The sequence below is a fragment of the Schistocerca gregaria genome, chromosome 4 (assembly GCF_023897955.1).
Source record: "Schistocerca gregaria isolate iqSchGreg1 chromosome 4, iqSchGreg1.2, whole genome shotgun sequence".
NCBI lineage: Eukaryota > Metazoa > Arthropoda > Insecta > Orthoptera > Acrididae > Schistocerca > Schistocerca gregaria.
This window is the reverse complement of record NC_064923.1, coordinates 505,206,776-505,232,609: the sequence shown is the minus strand read 5'-3', so window position 1 is coordinate 505,232,609 and position 25,834 is coordinate 505,206,776. Positions and strand designations below refer to the sequence as shown.

General features: G+C 42.4%; 1 protein-coding gene across 3 annotated transcripts in view; it reads right to left on the bottom strand.

Annotated features, from left to right (window-relative positions):
• Positions 1 to 25,834, bottom strand: part of LOC126266727 (ubiquitin carboxyl-terminal hydrolase 35) — a 116,113-nt gene that overhangs the window by 29,938 nt on the left and 60,341 nt on the right. The window lies entirely within an intron of this gene.

Sequence of the window (25,834 nt, the reverse complement as noted above, 5' to 3'; positions counted from 1 at the left end):
GAGGACGGAGGGCGTTGTACTGATCCCCCTAACCAACAAATATGACGTACCATCTATCACTGAAACTGCTCTGGAGGGACTTACTTCATCTGTTTTGAGGAAACCTGTTTTGTCCATGTCAAGAGCATGCAAACGTAAAAGGGTAGGGTCTATCAATCATCAGAAATTAAAATGTATGGTGAATGATGGTAGCCCTTAGGGAAATGGCAGAGCAAGGGACAGGGAAGGGCACCAGGCGCACCCAGTGTGTATGCCTGGGGCACTCACGCAATTTGTTGAAGAGGCTATTCCAGCAGCCATTGAGGGAATTACTTGGGTCATTCCAGCAACTGGCAGATAAGGTCGAGAAGCCCAGCCTTGTGCGTGAAGTTTCAATGAACCTCACAATTTGCAGCATAGTCCCCAGAACTGAACACAGCCCTTTGGTTCTGAGTTGATTGGAAGGACTGAACCAGAGACTTCGAAGGTTCTGTGCCATCTAGGTTGTGACTTCCTGAACACGTGCCATACGGTTGAGAACTGTAGGGTCCCCCTAAATATATCTGGTTTACACTCCAATCAGAGGCTGCTACTCAGGTAGCTGATTGTGTGAGTGTGTGTGTGTGTGTGGAGGGGGGGGGGGGGGGGGGGGAGCAGACAAAGGTGTTTTAGATTAGGTGACTCTCCATCCAATCCAGATAATGATAGCTGTAGGAAACCCAGAGTTAACATTGAGAGAAATGCCTACCAGAAGTGAGAGTATGAAAATTCTTATGGTGAACTGCCAAAATATTTGCAACAAAGTGCCACAGTTTACGGCACTCATGAAAAGCACTGATGTTCACATAATACTAGGTACAGAAAGCTGGTTGAAGCCTGAAATTGATAGCAGTGAGATTTTGGGGGGAAATTTAAGTATATATTAAAAGGATAGGCAAATGGGAAATGGACTTGGTGTATTTGCACAGTAGACAAGAAACTCAAATCCACCTGGTAGAAATTGAAGATGCATGTGAGATTTATTGGGCAAGACTCACAAGGAGTTGTCTCCAGCAGTGGGATTGACCAAACAAATCAATTGAATAAATATAATGATCGAAGTCTTTTTAATAAACATTTAAAAACAATAAGAATTACTACACCTGATGAGAATCACACCTCTAGCATGTGAAGCTACCCTATCCATTACACCACACAAACAAACTGATGCAACTTTTTTAATGCTGATGTGTGTCACACAACATTCCAAATCTTTTTTCATCAATTACTCACAAATGAGAGTCCACCAGAATGAATGGCTGCAGTGTGTGATACCCAGAATCTTAACCTATACAGCTGCACATTTGTTTTCAAAAGGTTGATTCAACCATTGGGAACCCCTCTACATCAGTATTATGGGCATAAAATAACTTGATCCTTCTATCGCCCACCAGACTCAGCTCCTGATGTATCCAAAAACTTTAGAGAAAATCTCAGTTAACTTGTACCTAAGTTCACCAATCATACTGCAATCATCGGTGGACACTTTAACCATCTAACAATTAACTGGGAAAATTACAGTTTTGTTGGTGGTGGGAATGATGATATATTCTGTGAAACATTACTAAATACCTTCTCTGAACACTACCAAGAACAGAGAGTTATGAACCCCACTCATAATGGAAACATTTTGGATCTAACGGCAACAAATAGACCTGACCTCTCTGTGGATGACCACACTGAAACTAATATCAATGACCACAACACAGTTGTGGCAATAATGAGTACCAAAATATGAAGGAGAACTAAAATAAACAGAGATATATATTCAGTAAACTAGATAAAAAATGAGTAGTGTCATATCTCAATTAGAAATTTGAAACTTTCAGCACAGGGCAGCAGCATGTAGAGGAACTATGGTTCAATTAAAAAAAAATTAAACATTAAAAAAATAGTTGACCATGCACTGGATAAATATTTACCCACTAGAACAGTTCATAAAGGGAGGGAACCTCCATGGTATACTGTCACCTAAAGAAACTTCTAACGAAACCGAGATTACTGCATAATAGGTTCAAAACAAAGCATACGGCTATAGATAAGATAGATGCTGAATGAAACGCATTTGGCACTCAAGAAAACAAAGAACGATGCCTTCAATGACTACCACAGCAGAATATTGTCAAAATTATATTTCACAAAACCCAAAGAAATTATTATGGTCATATGTGAAGGCTGTTAGTGGCATCAAAGTAAGTATAAAGTCACTCACGGATGAAACAGAAACTGAAATTGAGAGTAGCAAAGCTGTAGTGACCCTTGTCATTCATGGAAGGGCATGTGTGTGTACGTCAAATATAGAGCTAGGAGTGAAGATGTGCATGATCACAATTAGTTCATAAACATCAGGCCACATACCATGGGAAAATATTGCTCAACAGCTGCAAAGTCTGCCTGTTGGAGAGCATCTCTTTACAGCAAGGAGTAACAAAGGAGTTCTGGTACCATGGCAGATCTCCAGCACCACGGAAGACAAACATGAAGTGTATATTGTTATATACATACATCAAAAAAAAGTTTTGCGTCACCTCGGTTCCGAGAGTTCCGGAACCCGTACAAAAAAAACTGGAATAGAGATCAACATCAACATCATTTCCGCTCTTTTTATTGCTCATTAAAACTACACATTGCATGTTGTACCACCATACATCGAGACCTTCAGAAGTGGTGGTCCAGATTGCTGTACACACTGGTACCTCTAATACCTTGTAGCATGTCCTCTTGCATTGATACATGCCTGCATTCGTTGTGGCGTACTACCCACAAGTTCCTCAAGGTACTGTTGGCCAAGATTGCCCCACCTCTCAAAGGAGATTCAGCGTAGATCCCTCAGAGTAACTGGTGGGTCACATCGTCCATAAACAGCCCGTTTCAATCTATCCCAGACATGTTCGATACAGTTCATGTCTGGAGAACCTGCTGGCCACTCTAGTCGAGCGATGTCATTATCCTGAAGGAAGTCATTCACAAGATGTGCATGACGTGGGCGCGAATTGTCATCCATGAAGATGAATGCCTCACCAATATGCTGCCGATATGGATGCACTATCGATCGGAGGACGCCATTCACGTATCGTACAGCTGTTATGGCACCTTCCATGACCACCAGTGGCAACATCAGCTCCACATAATGCCACCCCAAAACAGCAGGGAACCTCCACCTTGCTGCACTCACTGGACAATGTGTCTAAGGCATTCAGCCTGATGTCTCTGACAGTTGTCTGGCTGAAGGTATATGCCACACTCATCGATGAAGATAATGTGATGCCAATCCTAATCAGTCCATTTGGCATGTTGTTGGGCCTATCTGTGCCATGCTGCATGGTGTCACGGTCACAAAGATAGATCTTGCCATGGACGTCGGGCGTGAAGTTGCGTATCATGCGGCCTATTGCGCACAGTTTGAGACATAACACAATGTCGTGCGGCTGCACAAAAAGCATTATCCACATGTGTCCAGGCATGGGTGCACTATAGACAACAAGAGCTGTGTACCTCCTTCCTGGTGGAATGACTGGAACTGATGACTGGAACTGATTGGGTGTTGGACCCCGTCTGTCTAATAGATACTGCTCATGCATGGTTGTTTACGTCTTTGGGCGGCTTAATGACATCTCTGAACAGTCAAAGACACTGTGTCTGTGATACAATATCCACAGTCAACGTGTATCTTCAAAAGTGCTTGGAATCGGGGCGATGCAAAACTTTTTTTGATGTGTGTACTATTAACAGACAGAATGTTAGCGACAAGTATTTGAGACAGCAATATTAATTGATTCCCACGTAACATTTGTGAAAGTTTGTGATAATACACAGAGTTAACTGGAACCAGTCTACATTTTATTTAAGTACAGAAACAGTGTTTTATTCTATAGCCACTTCACTTACAGAAAGAAGTTCAAGCCGAGGAAGAACAGGGCACAACATAGCTGGACCGTGTGGTAAATCATTAGAGTTGGATGGCTGAATATCTACACCAATCTAATAAACAAGTGTTAAGGTGGTGGTGTTAGGTGTAGCTTCATCGAGTAATAGGTCTCAGACAGACATTGCTCAAGCAGTCAAAACATAGCCACACTAGCTAAATATAGCAGTCATTAGCCACTAAATAAACATTCCAAATCAAAAGCTGAAATGCTTAACTCCATTTTCAAATGTTCATTTATAAAGGAGAACCTAGGAGAAATGCCGCAATTTAATTGTCGTACCACTGAAAAGCTGAATGAAGTAAGTATCAGTCTCAGTGGTGTTGAGAAACAGCTGAAATCATTAAAACTGAACAAAGCTCCAGGGCCCGATGAAATCCCCGTCAGATTCTAAACTGAATCTGCTGCTGAGTTAGCCTCTCTTTTCAACCACAATCCCTTGAACAAAAATCCGTGTCCAATTCTTGGAAAAAAAGCTTATGTCACACACATCTACATGAACGGTCGGCACCAATGATGCCTGTTGTCGGGATTCCGAGGAAATCCTTGGGTCCTTTCGATGACTGGCTAAATTGGTGAAGGCGGCCTCCATCTCTCAAGGAGTGGAAGCCAAGCTGATGATCTGCTGCAGGGTCGTCTGACTTGGAGTCGAGCGGAGAATCTAAACCAGGGCTATGTCGACTCTGTGACGAAAATGGTTGTAGATTCCTCTACCTACGCTATGGGGTGGAAGGTTATAGGATGCCCCTCAATAGATCAGGAAGCAGCTACATGGGTAGCACAGTACTTGTGGTGTGCATATGGAGGTTTTCTAGATTAGGTTCCTCACCATGGGATACAAACCATTGGTCTGAAAAATTACCAGTTCATGACACTGATGTGGGTGTGCCAACTGTAAAAATTGTTAGTTTACCTAATCAGGTCATTCCAAAGGATTTAAATATGCTACATCTATGTTAATAAATTGTCAAAGTGTCTGTAGCAAGATCCCCGAGTTACTCTCCAAAATAAACAGTAGCAATGCCAATATTGTATTAGATACCGAAAGCTGGTTGAAACCAGACATAAATAGCAATGAAATTTTGAACTCAGTTTGGACACTGTTTATGAAGGATAGGACTGATGCTATGGGAGGTGGTGTGTTCATTGCAGTTAAAAGCTGTTTGAACACAGTTGGGATCAATTTTGGGTCAGACTGAAATAGTCTGGGTAAAGCAGTCAATCAGACAAGGATTGACCATTGTATTAGGATGTTTATATAGACCAACAGCATCCGAAACAACAATCGCAGAACGTCTCAGGGAAAGTCTTGAGCAATTGGTTAGAAAACCAACTTGAGATAGGAATATATTAGATATCTTGGCGACAAACAGACCTGATCTTTTAGAGGAAGTTAATCTAGAAGAAGGTATTAGCAACCATAATGTCATTGTGGCTTCTATGTCAGTGTGTGGGGAAAAAAAGCAGCATAGAGTTTTCTTGTTTGGGAAAGCAAATAAAAGTGTCATATTTTCATAGTCAGCTCCAAGCATTCACCGCGGGACACAAAGATATTGAGCATCTTTGGTCGGAATTTAAAGATATTGTCCAGCACATGCTAGAGAAGTATGTGCCTAGCAAAAATTTAGGAGGGGGAAAGGATCCACCTCGGTACAACAAACATATTAAAAAGTTGCTGAGAAAGCAGAGAATTTTTCACAGTTGTTTTAAACTTAGTCACTGCCCTGCTGACAAACAGAAATTATGCGCAATGTAAGCAGCTGTCAAAAGGTCAATGAGAGATTCTTTTAACAAATTTGAAAGCAATATTTTATCTATAGATTCTAAAAATAACCCCAAAAATTTTGCTCGTACATGAAATCTACGAATGCTACAAATAATTCAATACCGTCTCTTGCTGACAGTATGGGTAATGTAACGGATGATGATAAACAGAAGGCCGAAACCCTAAACTAGCTTTCAAAAACTCGTTTATGGTAGAGGACTGCAGCATCATTCCCTCTTTCAATTATCGAACAAATGCAAGGATGGCGGACATAGTGTATAGTGTATCTGCGATTGTAAAACAGTTAAGATCCTCAGATGCAAGGAAGGCATCTGGCCCAGGCGGTATCCCCATAAGATCATATGTTGACTATGCTACAAATATAGCACCATTCTTATCCATCATCTACCAGAGAGCATTGGAACAGCAGAAAGTTCCACGGGACTGCAACAAGGCCTAGGTCATAGCAATCTATAAAAAGGGGAACTGGCCAATTTCACCGACATCAATTTGTTGTAGAATCATGGAACATATTTTGTGTTTAGACATTATGACCTTTCTAGACTCTGAGAAGCTCATCTGCAGAAATCAGCACGATTTTAGGAAACAGCAGTCATGCGAGACACAGCTGGCCCTCTTTGTGCACGATACACAACAGGCTCTAGATACCAGCTCCCAGGTTGATGCCATATTTCTGGACTTTCGAAAGGCGTTCAACTCAGTTCTGCACTGTCGCTTGCTCCAAAAAGTGGGAGCTTAGGGTCTATCTGACGACATATGCAGTTGGATAGAAAGTTTTCTATCAGACAGAGAGCAATATGTCGTCCTGAATGGGGTGACTTCAACAGAAACAAGTGTAATTTCAGGTGTGCCCCAAGGCAGCGTAATAGGTCCTCTGCTTTTTACGATTTACATAAACAATCTGGTTGATGGTATTGACAGCGGCCTTAGACTGTTTGCTGATGATGCTGTAGTCTACAGGAAAGTAGTACCACACGAAAGTTGTGAACAAATCAATGAGGATTTGTAGAAAATAAATGCATGGTGTAATGACAGAGTTAACTCTCAATATTAGTAAGTGTAACCTACTGCGTATAACAAGGCGAAAATCCCCATTAATGTACGAGTACAAAATAAATTCCCAGTCTTAGGAAACGGTAACATCCGTCAAGTATCTGAATGTGACTATTTGAAATGATCTCAAATGGAATGATCAGATTACACAAGTAACGGGCAAGGCAAACTCTAGATTGTGGTTTATTGGTAGAATCCTGAAGCGATGCAGTCCTTCAAGAAAAGTAACTGCTTACAGTACGTTAGTTCATTCAGTCTTAAGAGTATTGTTCGTCCGTATGGAACCTTTACCAATTGGGCCCGAATCAAGAAATTGAGAAGGTACAAAGAAGAGCGACAAGATTTGTGACTGGTACATTCAGCCATCACGAAAGCATTACAAATCTCATAGAAGGTTTGAAGTGGGACACACTTGCAGACAGACGATGTGCTAAACAGAAGAGGATGGTCACTAAATTGCGAAATCCGATTTTCGCCAAGAATGTAGAGCATATATTATTACCACCAACTTTCAAATCGTGCAATGATCACCATTCAAAGATAAGGGAAATTAGAGCTCATACTGAGGTGTTCAGACGGTCGTTTTTCCCTCACACCAACCACGAGTGGAACACAGGAGGGTAAATATAACTGGCGTGAATTGTGCCCTCCGCCACACACCGCTTGGTGGCTAGTGGAGTATATATGTAGATGTAGATGTAGAAGGGTAGTAGAAGCGAGCTACAAAACTACCATTCAATATCCTTGACATCAATTTGTTTCATAATCTTAGAACAAATGCTGAGCGGAAACAGAATGAGGTATGATGAACAGAATGACCACCTCCATGCCAACCAGCATTGATTCCAAATCATCGAACATGTGAAACCCAAGTCACACTTTTCTCACGTCACACACTGAAAGCTTTGGTCAAGGCATGCAGGTAGATGTAGTATTTCTGGATTTCCGAAAAAATTTTAACTCAGTACCACACCTACGCTTATTGCCAAAAGTATGATCATATGGAGTACCAAGTGAAATTTGTGACTGGATTGAGGACTTTATGGTAGGGAGTTGGAGAGCCATCGTCAGATCTAGGAGTAACTTCAGGTGCAACTCAGCGAAGTGTATTGGGACTCCTGCTGTTCATGTTGTATATTAACGACCTTGTGGACAATATCAATAGTAATCTCAGACATTTTGCAGCTGATGCAGTCATCTATAATGAAGTACTATCTGAAAGAAGCTACATAAATTTTCAGTCATATCTTGATAAAATTTAAAAGTGGTGCAAAGATGGGCAACTTCCTTTAAATGTTCTGAAATGTAAAATTGTGCACTTCACAAAATGAAAAACTGTAGTCTCCAATAATATCAGTAAATCATCACTGGAAATGGTCAACGCGTAGAAATACCTGGGTGTGACACCTGGTAGGGATATGAAATGGAATGATCACATAGGCCCATTCGTGAGTAAGGGAGATGGTAAACATAAGTTTTTTAGCAGAATACTGGGGAAGTGCAATCACTCTACAAAGGAGATTGCCTACAAATAGGGACATGAAAAATTCATTTAAACGATAATGCAACAAATAACATGAATTTGGTGGTTTTTAAGAAAATAATGCGAATTCAGATGTTTTTAAGGAGGTAATGGGAATACGGCGGTTTTTAAGGAAGTAACGCAAAATCGGAGTTCTTCAACAAAATTTCTCTGTGTCCTCGTAAGAAGTGTCATAAATCTAATGATGTTTAATGTTGAAATGTTCTATGTTCAACTGTCACACTACTTTCTGCAGTTGTGACGTAACTAGTGGCCTTTCGACTATGAACTTTTGCGAGCGCGTACGAACGACCACTGTGTGAATTTCAATTATTTATTTCTTTTGCAGTGTATGTACCGCAGTGTGCCATTTCAAAGCAATGGTGCAATGAAAATCTATCGCAAACACATCGCCAATGTTTATTAAATGTGGTTAATAACACAGCAACGATATAAGTCTTGAAGAAATGTGATCACTGAGACAAGACAGTAGCCGAACAAATAAGCCACAACGTAACAGATAGTTTCGCGGTTTACGATACGAATGGAATTTCATGTTCCACTGATGCTAATATATATATTTTTTCCATCGTAGTGTTGCCGACACAGTATGGGTCTTTTGTTACGAATGTAATGCAAGTATTTGGAAGATGGGTGAGCGCAAACACTGCCAACACCGTCATCAATCATTAAGCTTACAACTCTACCACTTTTCACAGTAAAAGTAAAGGAAAAAATCCAAAAGTGTAATACAAGTGTGTTCTGTAATAAATGATGCATTTCTGTCTGGTTAGAGATCGAAGAATGAAATAAATATTTGGGTGTTTAGTTCCAAATGTTTGGTGAGGCAGGTATCTTACAGGACAGTGTTATGTTCTACGACTGAAACGAGCAGCTATAAAATTAATCTTTTTTTATTTCAAGCACGCTGGATTAATAACAAGACAGCAACCAGAGTTAATCAGTTTGATGCAGAAAACAGCCAAAGTTGCAAAGTTCAGTTACTTTTGTTTAATACTCTGTGACAGTATGCACACCACGTTAATATTGTACATGATTGTGTTTAAGCCATTAGTCAAGTTTGCAGAGACCATTCATTGGCAGGACAACTGCTTTACGTATGCTTGCTGCCAACCATTGCTAATGAGTATGTATTAATTATAAAAAATTTTAATTAATATTGATATGCTTGTTTTCAAATTTTGTTCATTTAAGCATTTACCAGACAGCTTGCCGTGCATGCACAGAGCTGAAATCGCATATAAGCAGTGCCTATTCCTGCTTCTGGCTACTCGGAGTGTATTACTGTGTGTGTGTGTGTGTGTGTGTGTGTGTGTGTGTGTGTGTGTGTGTGTGTGCTTTGTTCATGTGCCTGTCTGCCGGCGCTTTCCCGCTTGGTAAGTCTTGGAATCTTTGTTTTTAATATATATATATATATATATATATATATATATATATATATATATATATATATATAAAATAGAAAGAAACTTCCACATGGGAAAAATATATTAAAAACAAAGATTCCAAGACTTACCAAGCGGGAAAGCGCCGGCAGACAGGCACATGAACAAAACACACAATTCTGTGTTCTGTTTGTGTGCCTGTCTGCCAGCGCTTTCCCGCTTGGTAAGTCTTGGAATCTTTGTTTAAATAGAAAGAAACTTCCACATGGGAAAAATATATTAAAAACAAAGATTCCAAGACTTACCAAGCGGGAAAGCGCCGGCAGACAGGCACATGAACAAAACACACACACAGAATTACTAGCTTTCGCAACCGATGGTTGCTTCTTCAGGAAGGAGAGGGAAAGACGAAAGGATGTGGGTTTTAAGGGAGAGGGTAAGGAGTCATTCCAATCCCGGGAGCAGAAAGACTTCCCTTAGGGGAAAAAAAGGACAGGTGTACACACACACACACACACACACACACACACACACATCCATCCGCACATACACAGACACCAGACATCCTGTCGTATTTCCCTCTCCTTCCTGAAGAAGCAACCATTGGTTGCGAAAGCTAGTAATTCTGTGTGTGTGTTTGTGTGTTTTGTTCATGTGCCTGTCTGCCGGCGCTTTCCCGCTTGGTAAGTCTTGGAATCTTTGTTTTTAATATATATATATATATATATATATATATATATATATATATATATATATAAAATAGAAAGAAACTTCCACATGGGAAAAATATATTAAAAACAAAGATTCCAAGACTTACCAAGCGGGAAAGCGCCGGCAGACAGGCACATGAACAAAACACACAAACACACACACAGAATTACGAGCTTTCGCAACTGGCAGTTGCTTCATCAGGAAAGAGGGAAGGAGAGGGAAAAATGAAAGGATGTGGGTTTTAAGGCAGAGGGTAAGGAGTCATTCCAATCCCGGGAGCGGAAAGACTTCCCTTAGGGGAAAAAAAGGACAGGTGTACACTCGCACACACACTCACACACATATCCATCCGCACATACACAGACACAAGCAGACATATTTAAAGGCAAAGAGTAAGGGCAGAGATGTCAGTCGAGGCGGAAGTACAGAGGCAAAGAAGTTGTTGAAAGACAGGTGAGGTATGAGCGGCGGCAACTTGAAATTAGCGGAGGTTGAGGCCTGGCGGATATCGAGAAGAGAGGATATACTGAAGGGCGAGTTCCCATCTCCGGAGTTCGGATAGGTTGGTGTTGGTGGGAAGTATCCAGATAACTCGGACGGTGTAACACTGTGCCAAGATGTGCTGGCCGTGCATCAAGGCATGTTTAGCCACAGGGTGATCCTCATTACCAACAAACACTGTCTGCCTGTGTCCATTCATGCGAATGGACAGTTTGTTGCTGGTCATTCCCACATAGAAAGCGTCACAGTGCAGGCAGGTCAGTTGGTAAATCACGTGGGTGCTTTCACATGTGGCTCTCCCTTTGATCGTGTACACCTTCCGGGTTACAGGACTGGAGTAGGTGGTGGTGGGAGGGTGCATAGGACAGGTTTTACACCGGGGGCGGTTGCAAGGGTAGGAGCCAGAGGGTAGGGAAGGTGGTTTGGGGATTTCATAGGGATGAACCAAGAGGTTACGAAGGTTAGGTGGACGGCGGAAAGACACTCTTGGTGGAGTGGGGAGGATTTCATGAAGGATGGATCTCATTTCGGGGCAGGATTTTAGGAAATCGTATCCCTGCTGGAGAGCCACATTCAAGGTCTGATCCAGTCCCGGGAAGTATTCTGTCACAAGTGGGGCACTTTTGGGGTTCTTCTGTGAGAGGTTCTGGGTTTGAGGGGATGAGGAAGTGGCTCTGGTTATCTGCTTCTGTACCAGGTTGGGAGGGTAGTTGCGGGATGCGAAAGCTGTTTTCAGGTTGTTGGTGTAATGGTCGAGGGATTCAGGACTGGAGCAGATTCGTTTGCCACGAAGGCCTAGGCTGTAGGGAAGGGACCGTTTGATATGGAATGGGTGGCAGCTGTCGTAATGGAGGTACTGTTGCTTGTTGGTGGGTTTGATGTGTACGGATGTGTGCAGCTGGCCATTGGAGAGATGGAGGTCAACGTCTAGGAAAGTGGCATGGGATTTGGAGTAGGACCAGGTGAATCTGATGGAACCAAAGGAGTTGAGGTTGGAGAGGAAATTCTGGAGTTGTTCTTCACTGTGAGTCCAGATCATGAAGATGTCATCAATAAATCTGTACCAAACTTTGGGTTGGCAGGCTTGGGTAACCAAGAAGGCTTCCTCTAAGCGACCCATAAATAGGTTGGCATATGAGGGGGCCATCCTGGTACCCATGGCTGTTCCCTTTAATTGTTGGTATGTCTGGCCTTCAAAAGTGAAGAAGTTGTGGGTCAGGATGAAGTTGGCTAAGGTGACGAGGAAAGAGGTTTTAGGTAGGGTGGCAGGTGATCGGCGTGAAAGGAAGTGCTCCACTGCAGCGAGGCCCTGGACGTGCGGGATATTCGTGTATAGGGAAGTGGCATCAATGGTTACAAGGATGGTTTCCGGGGGTAACAGACTGGGTACGGATTCCAGGCGTTCGAGAAAGTGGTTGGTGTCTTTGATGAAGGATGGGAGACTGCATGTAATGGGTTGAAGGTGTTGATCTACGTAGGCAGAGATACGTTCTGTGGGGGCTTGGTAACCAGCTACAATGGGGCGGCCAGGATGTTTGGGTTTGTGAATTTTAGGAAATAGGTAGAAGGTAGGAGTGCGAGGTGTCGGTGGGGTGAGGAGTTTGATGGAGTCAGGTGAAAGGTTTTGTAGGGGGCCTAAGGTTCTGAGGATTCCTTGGAGCTGCGCCTGGACATCAGGAATGGGATTACCTCGGCAAACTTTGTATGTAGAGTTGTCTGCAAGCTGACGCAGTCCCTCAGCCACATACTCCCGACGATCAAGTACCACGGTCGTGGAACCCTTGTCAGCCGGAAGAATAATGATGGATCGGTCAGCTTTCAGATCACGGATAGCCTGGGATTCGGCTGTGGTGATGTTGGGAGTAGGATTAAGGTTTTTCAAGAAAGATTGAGAGGCAAGGTTGGAAGTGAGAAATTCCTGGAAGGTTTGGAGAGGGTGATTTTGAGGAAGAGGAGGTGGGTCCCGCTGTGATGGAGGACGGAACTGTTGCAGGCAGGGTTCAATTTGGATAGTGTCTTGGGGAGTTGGATCATTAGGAGTGGGATCAGGATTATTTTTCTTCGTGGCAAAGTGATATTTCCAGCAGAGACTACGAGTGTAGGACAGTAAATCCTTGACAAGGGCAGTTTGGTTGAACCTGGGAGTGGGGCTGAAGGTGAGGCCTTTGGATAGGACAGAGGTTTCGGATTGGGAGAGGGGTTTGGAGGAAAGGTTAACTACTGAATTGGGGTGTTGTGGTTCCAGGTTGTGTTGACTCCAAACCCCTCTCCCAATCCGAAACCTCTGTCCTATCCAAAGGCCTCACCTTCAGCCCCACTCCCAGGTTCAACCAAACTGCCCTTGTCAAGGATTTACTGTCCTACACTCGTAGTCTCTGCTGGAAATATCACTTTGCCACGAAGAAAAATAATCCTGATCCCACTCCTAATGATCCAACTCCCCAAGACACTATCCAAATTGAACCCTGCCTGCAACAGTTCCGTCCTCCATCACAGCGGGACCCACCTCCTCTTCCTCAAAATCACCCTCTCCAAACCTTCCAGGAATTTCTCACTTCCAACCTTGCCTCTCAATCTTTCTTGAAAAACCTTAATCCTACTCCCAACATCACCACAGCCGAATCACAGGCTATCCGTGATCTGAAAGCTGACCGATCCATCATCATTCTTCCGGCTGACAAGGGTTCCACGACCGTGGTACTTGATCGTCGGGAGTATGTGGCTGAGGGACTGCGTCAGCTTGCAGACAACTCTACATACAAAGTTTGCCGAGGTAATCCCATTCCTGATGTCCAGGCGCAGCTCCAAGGAATCCTCAGAACCTTAGGCCCCCTACAAAACCTTTCACCTGACTCCATCAAACTCCTCACCCCACCGACACCTCGCACTCCTACCTTCTACCTACTTCCTAAAATTCACAAACCCAAACATCCTGGCCGCCCCATTGTAGCTGGTTACCAAGCCCCCACAGAACGTATCTCTGCCTACGTAGATCAACACCTTCAACCCATTACATGCAGTCTCCCATCCTTCATCAAAGACACCAACCACTTTCTCGAACGCCTGGAATCCGTACCCAGTCTGTTACCCCCGGAAACCATCCTTGTAACCATTGATGCCACTTCCCTATACACGAATATCCCGCACGTCCAGGGCCTCGCTGCAGTGGAGCACTTTCTTTCACGCCCATCACCTGCCACCCTACCTAAAACCTCTTTCCTCGTCACCTTAGCCAGCTTCATCCTGACCCACAACTTCTTCACTTTTGAAGGCCAGACATACCAACAATTAAAGGGAACAGCCATGGGTACCAGGATGGCCCCCTCGTATGCCAACCTATTTATGGGTCGCTTAGAGGAAGCCTTCTTGGTTACCCAAGCCTGCCAACCCAAAGTTTGGTACAGATTTATTGATGACATCTTCATGATCTGGGCTCACAGTGAAGAACAACTCCAGAATTTCCTCTCCAACCTCAACTCCTTTGGTTCCATCAGATTCACCTGGTCCTACTCCAAATCCCATGCCACTTTCCTAGACGTTGACCTCCATCTGTCCAATGGCCAGCTGCACACATCCGTACACATCAAACCCACCAACAAGCAACAGTACCTCCATTACGACAGCTGCCACCCATTCCATATCAAACGGTCCCTTCCCTACAGCCTAGGCCTTCGTGGCAAACGAATCTGCTCCAGTCCTGAATCCCTCGACCATTACACCAACAACCTGAAAACAGCTTTCGCATCCCGCAACTACCCTCCCAACCTGGTACAGAAGCAGATAACCAGAGCCACTTCCTCATCCCCTCAAACCCAGAACCTCTCACAGAAGAACCCCAAAAGTGCCCCACTTGTGACAGAATACTTCCCGGGACTGGATCAGACCTTGAATGTGGCTCTCCAGCAGGGATACGATTTCCTAAAATCCTGCCCCGAAATGAGATCCATCCTTCATGAAATCCTCCCCACTCCACCAAGATTGTCTTTCCGCCGTCCACCTAACCTTCGTAACCTCTTGGTTCATCCCTATGAAATCCCCAAACCACCTTCCCTACCCTCTGGCTCCTACCCTTGCAACCGCCCCCGGTGTAAAACCTGTCCTATGCACCCTCCCACCACCACCTACTCCAGTCCTGTAACCCGGAAGGTGTACACGATCAAAGGGAGAGCCACATGTGAAAGCACCCACGTGATTTACCAACTGACCTGCCTGCACTGTGACGCTTTCTATGTGGGAATGACCAGCAACAAACTGTCCATTCGCATGAATGGACACAGGCAGACAGTGTTTGTTGGTAATGAGGATCACCCTGTGGCTAAACATGCCTTGATGCACGGCCAGCACATCTTGGCACAGTGTTACACCGTCCGAGTTATCTGGATACTTCCCACCAACACCAACCTATCCGAACTCCGGAGATGGGAACTCGCCCTTCAGTATATCCTCTCTTCTCGATATCCGCCAGGCCTCAACCTCCGCTAATTTCAAGTTGCCGCCGCTCATACCTCACCTGTCTTTCAACAACTTCTTTGCCTCTGTACTTCCGCCTCGACTGACATCTCTGCCCTTACTCTTTGCCTTTAAATATGTCTGCTTGTGTCTGTGTATGTGCGGATGGATGTGTGTGTGTGTGTGCGCGAGTGTACACCTGTCCTTTTTTTCCCCTAAGGGAAGTCTTTCCGCTCCCGGGATTGGAATGACTCCTTACCCTCTGCCTTAAAACCCACATCCTTTCATTTTTCCCTCTCCTTCCCTCTTTCCTGACGAAGCAACTGCCAGTTGCGAAAGCTCGTAATTCTGTGTGTGCGTTTGTGTGTTTTGTTCATGTGCCTGTCTGCCGGCGCTTTCCCGCTTGGTAAGTCTTGGAATCTTTGTTTTTAATATATGTGTGTGTGTGTGTGTGTGTGTGTGTGTGTGTGTGTGTGTGTGTGTGTGGGCGCGCGCGCGCGCACATATATACCTATCCGTTTTTCCCCCTAAGGTAAGTCTTTCCGCTCCCGGGACTGGAATGACTCCTTATCCTCTCCCTTAAAACCCACATCCTTTCATCTTTCCTTTTCCTTCCCTCTTTCCTGACGAAGCAGCCGCCGGTTGCGAAAGCTCGAAATTCTGTGTGTGTGTTTGTGTGTTTTATTCATTGTGCCTATCTACCGGCACTTTCACGCTTAGTAAGTCTTGGAATCTTTGTTTTTAATTTTTTACTTAGGAATACTTAAAAAATAACCTTGAAGCTTTCTCGGTGAAATTCATACAGAGAAATCTTTTGAGGATACAGCCAAGACATTTTATTTATTAAGAATGGCATTGCAAAGGCAGAGATTTTTGTTTGCATTAAAAGATTTTCTTCTAAATTTCATTATTGTTATTCCATAAGAAGTTTCAACCTTTTAACATAAATATTTAAGTCAATGAGAAAAATTGTCGAGAGTCAAAAATTGATTGCGGATCTGAAAAAAGGGAAGTTCTGTATATTTTTAATCTGCTGGATACATCATTGATAAATTATTTTTTCCCAGTATTTAAAATATATGTATCACTCCACACCATTCTGGCCTAGTGCAGCAACAATATACAAATGATAAAAATTTAAATAATAGTCTCTGATGCAGATACTTTACTGATGACAAGTTTCACACTCCTAAGGGATCTTCACATCATTCTTGAGCAGCGGAGACCAGCTTCTGTGGTCTCCACGGCTCAAGAACAATATGAAGAAGTGGGAAACATGTCATCAATAAAATATCTGCATCATACTTTTATTTTCATTTTTACCTTTGGTGTTTGTTTTTAAATAATTATTTGTGTCAAAAATTTTTGTTAAAATAATTTTTCTCTACACTTGTCTCATGTTTGGCCCACCCTATCTTAGGAATGGTTCCATTTTTAACATAGCATTGAAAAATGGTTAAATATTACAAATAGATAACTGTTAATAGAAAAAGCTTGCCAGAAAATAACACCAACAAATAACACCAAAAAGTGCAAAAAAATAACACTGATTTTGGTCAGAAAATAACACCAATTTTTTCCTGTCCCTACCTATAAATCACTTGTGCAACCGGTTCTAAAATACTGCTAAATTGCATGGGGTACATACCAAACAGCAGTAGCAGGGGATATTGAACATATACAGAGAAGGGCACCACAAATGGTCACAGGTTTCTTTGATCCGTGGGACAGTGTCACACAGATACTAAATGAACTGGAATACCTTCGAGATAGACAAGCTATCCCAAGAAAGTATATTAACAAAGATTCAAAAACCAGCTTCGAACGATGATACTTAGAACTACAATCCCCTATTTATTGCTCACATATGGATCAGAGGACAAAATTAGAATAATTACTGCATGCACAGAGGGATTCCAACAATAATTCTTCCCACACTTCACATGTGAACAGAACAGGAAGAAACCATAATATCTGGTACAATGGGGCAAACCCTTTGCCACGCATCACATGGTGATTTGCAAAATACAGATTTAGATGTAATCACACAGTCCCAGGGACTTAGTGTCTGCAATATGATCCTTGTTACATTGTATTTCATTTCATGATTATATTCAAGGCACCACTCTTGTGATAAGTGATTTATTTGGTTGTTTTACTCCAGTGTGGCACTGATATACTTTTCTCTCTCCTTGACTTTTTTCACAATCGGCCCCAAGTAAAACATGCCACATTCACATGGAACATGGTACACACCCTGCTTTCTGAGACCAAGATCATCGTCAATACTATAACGCATTGCATTTGCAATTGCAAAAGACTTTTTATGTTTGTTGGTAGTAGCGAAAAGTATTAGATGCCATGTTTCTGTAGAAGTCTACCAATCCTTTCAGATATTGGGCCAGCATAAGGCAGATAAGAGATTCTTAGCTTCTCTTCATTAGATTGTCTCGATCTTTTTTTCGGGCGTTATTGATGATGACTCCAACATTTGTTCCCATTCACTGGGAACAATATTCGTGCATGTTGTAATTCTTCAGCAAGGCTTTAGATTTTCAGGATGAGATGTGTCTTCCTGTCTACAGTGAGGCAGTTGAGATCTGCCAGCAGTACAACATGGATTAAATTAGTACAGCTGACCCACTCATGCTGCATGTATACTCTGAGGCCTCATTAGTAGCAATTGTGGTTAAATATCTGTATTATCATTTGGTAGTGAACGGATGGAAACAAATTCATTCTGTTAGTAAGCATATTTTCAGAGTTTGTGTATGTCAAGGAACAACAGTTTTGGAAATGAGCACTAAAACAGCTGCTTTTGGCTTTATCATTTCAAAAAGAGGGTTGATTTTATGAATTAACAAAGTGTTGCATACAAAGATGTCTTGGAAAATAAACTGCTATGATGATGTTGTTGTTGTGGTCTTCAGTCCTGAGACTGGTTTGATGCAGCTTTCCATGCTACTCCATGCTGTGCAAGCTTCATCTTCCAGTACTTGGGAGATGATGGGAACTGTTTATTATCCTGTACTTGCAGTGTTGCTAATCGAAATAATGCAAGAAGTATCAAGTGCAAAGAACACAGCAGGAAAGCTATTTTTGAAGAATCATAGGAACAGATACAGTTGTGTTACAATTTCTGGGAAAAAACTAATTAACAGCAGTTCTCGGGAAATATTACATACTGTTGGATCAAATACACTACACACACCAAATACAGTATCAAGACAGTGCTGTGTGGTAGAAAATTTGCTATGCTACTAACAGTGATGGGAGCAACAGACAGCATAGTGGTTGACAACATGGGGGCTGGTCATAACGCAGGCATTAGCCATCTTTGTACGAAGCGATCAATAAAGCATCAGAACCGGATAGCTATTTTCACAAAATACCAAGCAGCTGTGCGAGTTGTGCCACTAACATCCCAGTACATTGCAGTAAACACTACACTTCAAAAGATAAGTCCTATTGGCATTTTTTACAGTTGCACCAGTGCAAGACGGACACCAATTTGTTTGTGAATTGGTGTCAACTGCACACAAAAGATGTTTTCATGTAGCAAAAGGAGCTCCCTTGTTTTCTGCTGCATACCTTGGACAGAATGAGAACAGCAGTCCCTTGCATGTGCTGATCTGCAACCATCTTGTTGCATAGGGGAAAAGTCACTGAAGGAATTCAAAAACCAAAGTGCAAGCCAAATATTGAGCGTAATCTGTCTGTCCGAAATAAAAACACAACAGAAAGCAGTAAAAACAGCAAGATAATAGTACAATACCACTATGACATAAAGGAGAGAGCTTCGCAAGAAAGAACAAACTGCTATCCAATGCACAGCACCAATTTTTATTTTGTCCCACATATCAGAAGTTCAACCCATCTCACAAGCTAGAAGTAGACATGTCTGACACATTAGCTGAATCAATATCCATGCTAAATGAAGATACTATATTCTGTAGCTGGTCTCTATATACTCGAAAGTATCAGAAACTTAACTTCTCATGGAGAGTTATGTAACTAGATAGATAAAAAAATCTAGTCACCAAGTGGTGGCGGGAGAACACACACATTAAGAAAAAATAGTTTTACTTATGCAAGGTTTTGGAGCCAGTGGCTCCTCCTCGCAGCAGCAGGGTTGAAGGGGAAGGAAGAGGACTGAAGCGAAAGGAACTGGGAAGGTTCGGGAAAAGGGGTAGAATCTGGAAAAGTCACCAAGAACACTGGGTCAGGAGAGACTTACCAGATGGGATGAGAAGGAAAGACTGATTGCTGGGGACTCCACTGGACAAGATTCGAAAGCCGGAGAACTTAAAGGTGGAAGACAAGGTACTACGCAAGACAGTGATTATTGCTAAAACGTCATGAGTGAGTTAGTAAGAACGTAAATAGGGTTGCCACAAATTTCCCCAAGTGAAATTCCCCAATTTCTAGACAAGTTTTAGCATTTTTCCATGACAAATTTTGAGATCTCATGGGTGAGTAAAGACATAAGTTGCAAAAAAATGTAGGGAGTTCTGCGTTTCTAACTGTGTGAGCAAAAATCTTAAGTACTAACATCAAAATCTTTTGTAATGAACTGTATTTAGATGAGACAGCAAGCCAAACGGTATGTGCGTTTCATTAAGACCACTGATGTTATTTGATTTCAATAAAACAAAACACATTTGGTGACAAAAATATGCATTTCCTTGGAGTTGCAAGACAGATTTAAAATACCTTCACTGGTTTCAGAAATAACCTCAGAGAAAAGTAGGCCTCTTGAAAGAAGTGTATAAAGCGGGATATAGTTGAGTAAATCAACGCTACAGATAACCGCCAATAAAATGTTGGTTCTATTTGTTTGCTATTATCAGTTGTTAGCCACTGCATTATATATATTATTTTAGAGGTATTGTGTGTCCGCCCGCTTAACTGAGTGGCACCGTATTTGCCTACCTCACAGTGGGCCAGAGTTTGATTCTCAACTGGGTTGGAGATTTTCTCTGCTCATGGAGTGGGTGTTGTGTTGTCCTCACCATCATTTCGCAATCGCTGACACACAAGTTGGCAAATGTGGCATCACCTGAACGAAGACTTGCAACCCAGTGGCCGAAATTCCACAAATGGGGCCTGGAGGCCATCAATGCCACACAGTCATTTTATTTTACAGATACAATGTGATTTTTCTTTCAAGAAATATATTAATACATAGAGCACAAACTGCCAGTGACTGTCACAATTTTCTTCTTCTTACTGTGTTCATACTTTCTAGTATATGGAACACTTTCAAAATGCCAAATGTATTAGAATAAATAAAATGTCTATAAAATGATACACTGTACAATGTACTTGCAATGAGACAGACACAATTCCTGAAACACATCACCTGTGGCTTCTGGCCTGCCGAGGAGCACCACAGTCCTGGGTCCATGACAAAAATCTGCCACATTACGCCACACACAAACAGACCTGGCCTGTGGGCAGATCAGTGAGACTAGATCTGACGGACAGGGCCTTAATGGGAATGATAGACTTCAGATTGGCAGGCCCCATCCATTAGAGGTGATCACAGAAATGGCCTGCAGTTTCATGTGTCACAGGTACAATGACGAAATGAGACTGCGGTGATCAATCCAAGCAACAGCTTGCGTGAATACTCTGAGAATCAGTACTAATAAGGAGAGGTAACAACTCACCATGAAGATGATCGCTGAGTCGCAGACAGGCACACAGAAAAGACAATGATACTCTCACAGCCAAATTTTCGGCCACAGCCTTTGTCAAAAAACAAAAGCACACACACACTTTCACATAATCACTCCAATAAAACTCACACGCATGACTGCCGTCTCTGGCCGCTGTGTCAATAGTTTCTGAGAATTATATCCAAACAAACCACTCCTCACACTTCCCTGCCTCTCATTGGCAGCTGCTACGCTAGCAGCAAGAAGTGGTGGCAACACGGACTGCAAGCTGATGGGAATGGTGGGAAGGGGAGAAGCAGTAAGAATGAGGGCGTAGGAAAGCAGTGCACATACTCAGCTGTGCCAAGCCACCAGTGATGATGCATCACATCTTAGTAAACAAACCATTTCATCTGCTGAAACAAAAACAAGATTTAACAGTGTTTTTTAATTTCCCTGATATTTTTCTGATTTCGCAGACATGTTTGAAATTTCCTGGTATTCCCTGATTTCCAGAACTAGTGGCAACCCCAGAAGAGCTAAGTGCATTGTATGTAACAGAAGTGGGAGGGTGGCGGCAAAAAAATAGACAAGGCTTTGAAAGATGTAGAAAAACATGAGTGAAGAACGGTGTAGCTACTATGAAGAAATGCTGAAATTACTTAAATTGAGGCCAGTTAGGTGGTAAGAACTAAGGACACATAGTAGCTCTAAATCCCACCAGCCAAGTTCTGACAAATTGTGTTGGTGGATTCAACACCATTACCTCAAAATCATTCCTTACAATCCTTCCAAGAATTTGTACCATCGAGCACTTCTTTACAAACCTTCCTCACATCTCTGTAACATGACCTTAACCTGTCCTCTGCAGAACTCCAGGCTCTGTGTTCCCTAAAAGCTGATGACTCCATCATTATCCCCCCCCCCCCCCCAAATCAGACAAAGGATCTACCACTGTTTGACAGGAGTATGTTAGTGAAAGTCTATGCCAGCTGTCTGACACTTCTACATACAGCATCTGCTATCAAGATCCCACCCCTGTGATTCAAACTGACCTGGAGTCCCTCCTTAAACCCTCAGTCCCCTCAGAATTGCCAACAACTCAATCCATAGAACTTCTTATCCCACACAAACCATGCACCTCCACCTTGCACCTTCTTTGTAAGATCCACAATCCCTATCATCCTGGCCATCCTACAGTTCCTGGTTTAAAAGCACCTGCTGAACGTAAATCTGCCTTAGTTGATCAGCACCTGCAATCTGTAGTACAGATACTTCTTCCTGTATTAAACACACCAACCCTAGATCGTTTGATATCCTTGCTCATCCCATTCCTGCCATACACCTTGCTTGTCACCACTGATGCCACCTCCATTTATACCAGACCCCCCATGTACATAGTCTGTCTGCTGCCGAACATTTCCTCAGTCAGCATCCACCTGATTCAAAATTTATTACACCCTCCTTGCTCATCTTAATCAACTTCATACTTACCAACAACTACTTCACCTTTCTGAGACGGACATAAAAACAGATCAGGGGCAAATCCGTGGGAAGCAGGATGGCCCCTTCCTATGCCAACCTTTCTATGGGTTGCTTGGAGGGGGTGGGGGTTTCCTGGAATCCATAAGCCTTCAGCCCCCAGTTTGGTTCAGATACATTGGTGACATCTTTGCCATATGGACTCATGGTGAAGGTAAGCTGTTAAAATTCCTGGAATCTCTAAATACCTTCTCTCCCATTTAAATTTCACATGGTCCTCTTCTGAATCCCATGCTACTTTCCTTGATCCTGATATCATCCTCACTGAAGGCCAGCTACACACTTCTGTCCACATTAAACCTACTAACAACAAACAGTATTTAAATTTTGACAGCTGCCATCCTTTCTATGTCAAACATTCCCTCCCAAACAGGCTTGGCATTCGAGGCAAACATATTTGTTTGGATGCACACTTTTTACAGAAATATGCCACCATTCTCACCTCAGCCTTCACTGGATGTTATTACCCCAACAGCCTAGTTCAAAAGCAGATTTCCCGGGGCATCACATCCAATTTTATTACTGCTTATCCCTCCAAACAAACCAGCTTCAGAGCACTCCATTTGTCACTCAGAATTATCCTGGTCTTGAATGTATCAATCAGCTACTTTGACAAGGCTTCCTTATATCATGCCCTGAAATGATATCCATTCTGTCTGAGATTTTGCCCGCCACACCTAGAAAAGCTTTTTGTCACCCTCCCAATCTCCACAATATCAAATATCATTGTCAGACCTTATGCTCCTTCTGCACCCATCTTCAATCCTATGGCTCCTACCCATGTGACCATCCCCACTAAGACTTCCCCTATGCACCCTCCTACCACGATTCATATCAGCTGTGAGACTGGCAAAACACATACTATCAAAGGGAGAGCCACCTGTGAAATAACACATCGTACTCTAGCTGTTATGTAATTACTGAACAATCTTTTACATCAGCAGGACTAACAGCAAGTTATCAGTCACGATGAATGGGCACAGGCAGAGGGTTTATTCTGGCAACACACAATATCCTGTAACGAAGCATGCTACATAACATGACGGTCAAGATATCGGTGCCTGTTTCACCACATGCACTACATGGATTCTTCTCAGAGACACCAGTTTCCCAGAATTCCGCAGATGGAACTAGCGCTACAACATGTCCTTGGTTCTCGCCGCCTAGCTGTCCTTAATTTATGTTAATTTCTTCTCCTTCAGCATTTATTCATAGTAACTACTACTTTATTCACTCTGTTTTTCTACATCTTTCATTTTCTGACCTGTCTATTTTTTGCTGTCCCTATCCTGCCTCTGTTACATACAATGCACGCAGCTCTTCACTATTATTAATTCATGCACAATGTTTTGGCAGTAATCTCTGTCTTGCATATTACCATGTCTTCCACCTTTAACTTCTTAAGTTCTCAAATCTCATCCGGTGCAGTCCCCAACAATCAGTCTTTCCTTCTCATCCCATCTGATCAGTCTCCCCTGACCCGATGTTCTGGTGACTTTTCCGAATTTTACCCCTTTTTCTAAATCTCTCCAGTTCTTTCCCTTCACCCCTCTTCCCTCTTCTTTAACTCTTCTACTTGGAGGAGGAGCCATTGGCTCCGAAAGTTGCATAAATAAAACTTTTTTTTTTTCCTAATGTGCGTGTTCTCCTGGCATGCTTGGTGAGTCAACTTTTTATCCATCCATTTACATTATATTGTCAAAAATTGATTATTTTTGTTATCAAAGTGTGTGTTGTTCAAAAGGAGTACACAAATACGGCAAGGTATGTAGTTGAAGTGCAGCTGATCGTCACTGGCGTGGAAGAAATCTCTTATTTGGTGCTGAGCATGAACTGGTGCTCTCACTACATGAGCCTGTTGCAGTTCATCAGGCAAGGAAGCAAAATACTGCCTACAGTGCTACATTGAATTAAGACTACAGGTTTGGAGTCTTCACAGCTGTAATAACTGTTGTAGCCAGCACCGCTACATCTCTGCCAAAGCTTGAAGTAGGGTAACAAGAAGACCACAGTGGCAGTGGTCAATCAGAGATAGTGTCAGCAACTCTGACAACATTTCTTGAAATTTATTTCACCTTTCAGCGTATTTTTTTTTTTTTTTTTATTCTTTTGGCAGGCATATAATTAGGCTATTAGAAGTGTGCATTAAGACAGCTGCATTTGGGTTTGTCATTTCAGTTAAAGGTGTGATTTAGTCAATTAACGGAACATCGATGTTTATATAGCAATATCTTGAAAAATAAATTAACCGTAATCATCCAGCATTACCATCAGAAGGACTGTAATTTTCCAAGTCCAGTTACATCGTCCCAGTTTCACCTTGTAACTTCTACTGCTAATATCTTTGTCCAACTGTATGACCACCTCAGTACTGTGGTACAATCTTGAGCGAGGGAAGAGGGGCCTTTTCTTTCACTACAGTTTCTCAAGAAATCACTAGGTTGTACTGAAGTCCTAATATAAATACAATTTTTGTTACTACATTACATTGCAGTGACTGGAGAGTAGCTACCAGCAAAATTGTTTATCCATTGAAATGCACTCCTCTCCGTAACCTTCTTAATGGGTGTGATGAAGACTATTGTGGCAGTCCTATCACTAAGCCCCACACAAGACAGATTTCCCATTCACAGTAAAAATCATTTTGCATTTGTGCAATTAACTATTGAATGATACTGATGACACCGGCTTTCATATACGGAAAGATAGATCCTCTCTAAGCTTCAGCAACATAACAACTGTAATATCCTCAGCATACTGCTAAGGGGGCATTGGGCAGAGGGTAAGTCAGTAGAGCAGTGGGTAACTTCCACACTACAAATTGAAAGGCCTTGGGCTCAGTACCCCGCCAGTCTTCCAATTTTTTGCTACTTATCACTTCTTTCACCTATTCCAACAACTTTTTAATGTGAAAAATGCCAAGTTGTACCATTATATGGAGTCATATCACATTGTAGATCTACCTAACAACAGGCTAAGTAAGCCCATTCAAAAATTTGGGGAAAGGAATGCTGTACTATATCCAAAACATCATGCCCAGTAAAGGCCAATATTCAGGTTTATAAAAGCTTTACCTTTTCTACTTCGCAGGCCTGTCAACAAAATCATTTTCCTCCATCACTTCCCAATCTTATCACAAAATATTATATCTGTTACAGAGCAGATGTCAATCATGAACTGCTACTAGTAAAAAGGTCCATCTCAAAGACGCAACTCACCAGCCCAAAAATCATGATTAATTTGGTCATCATATTTATCAA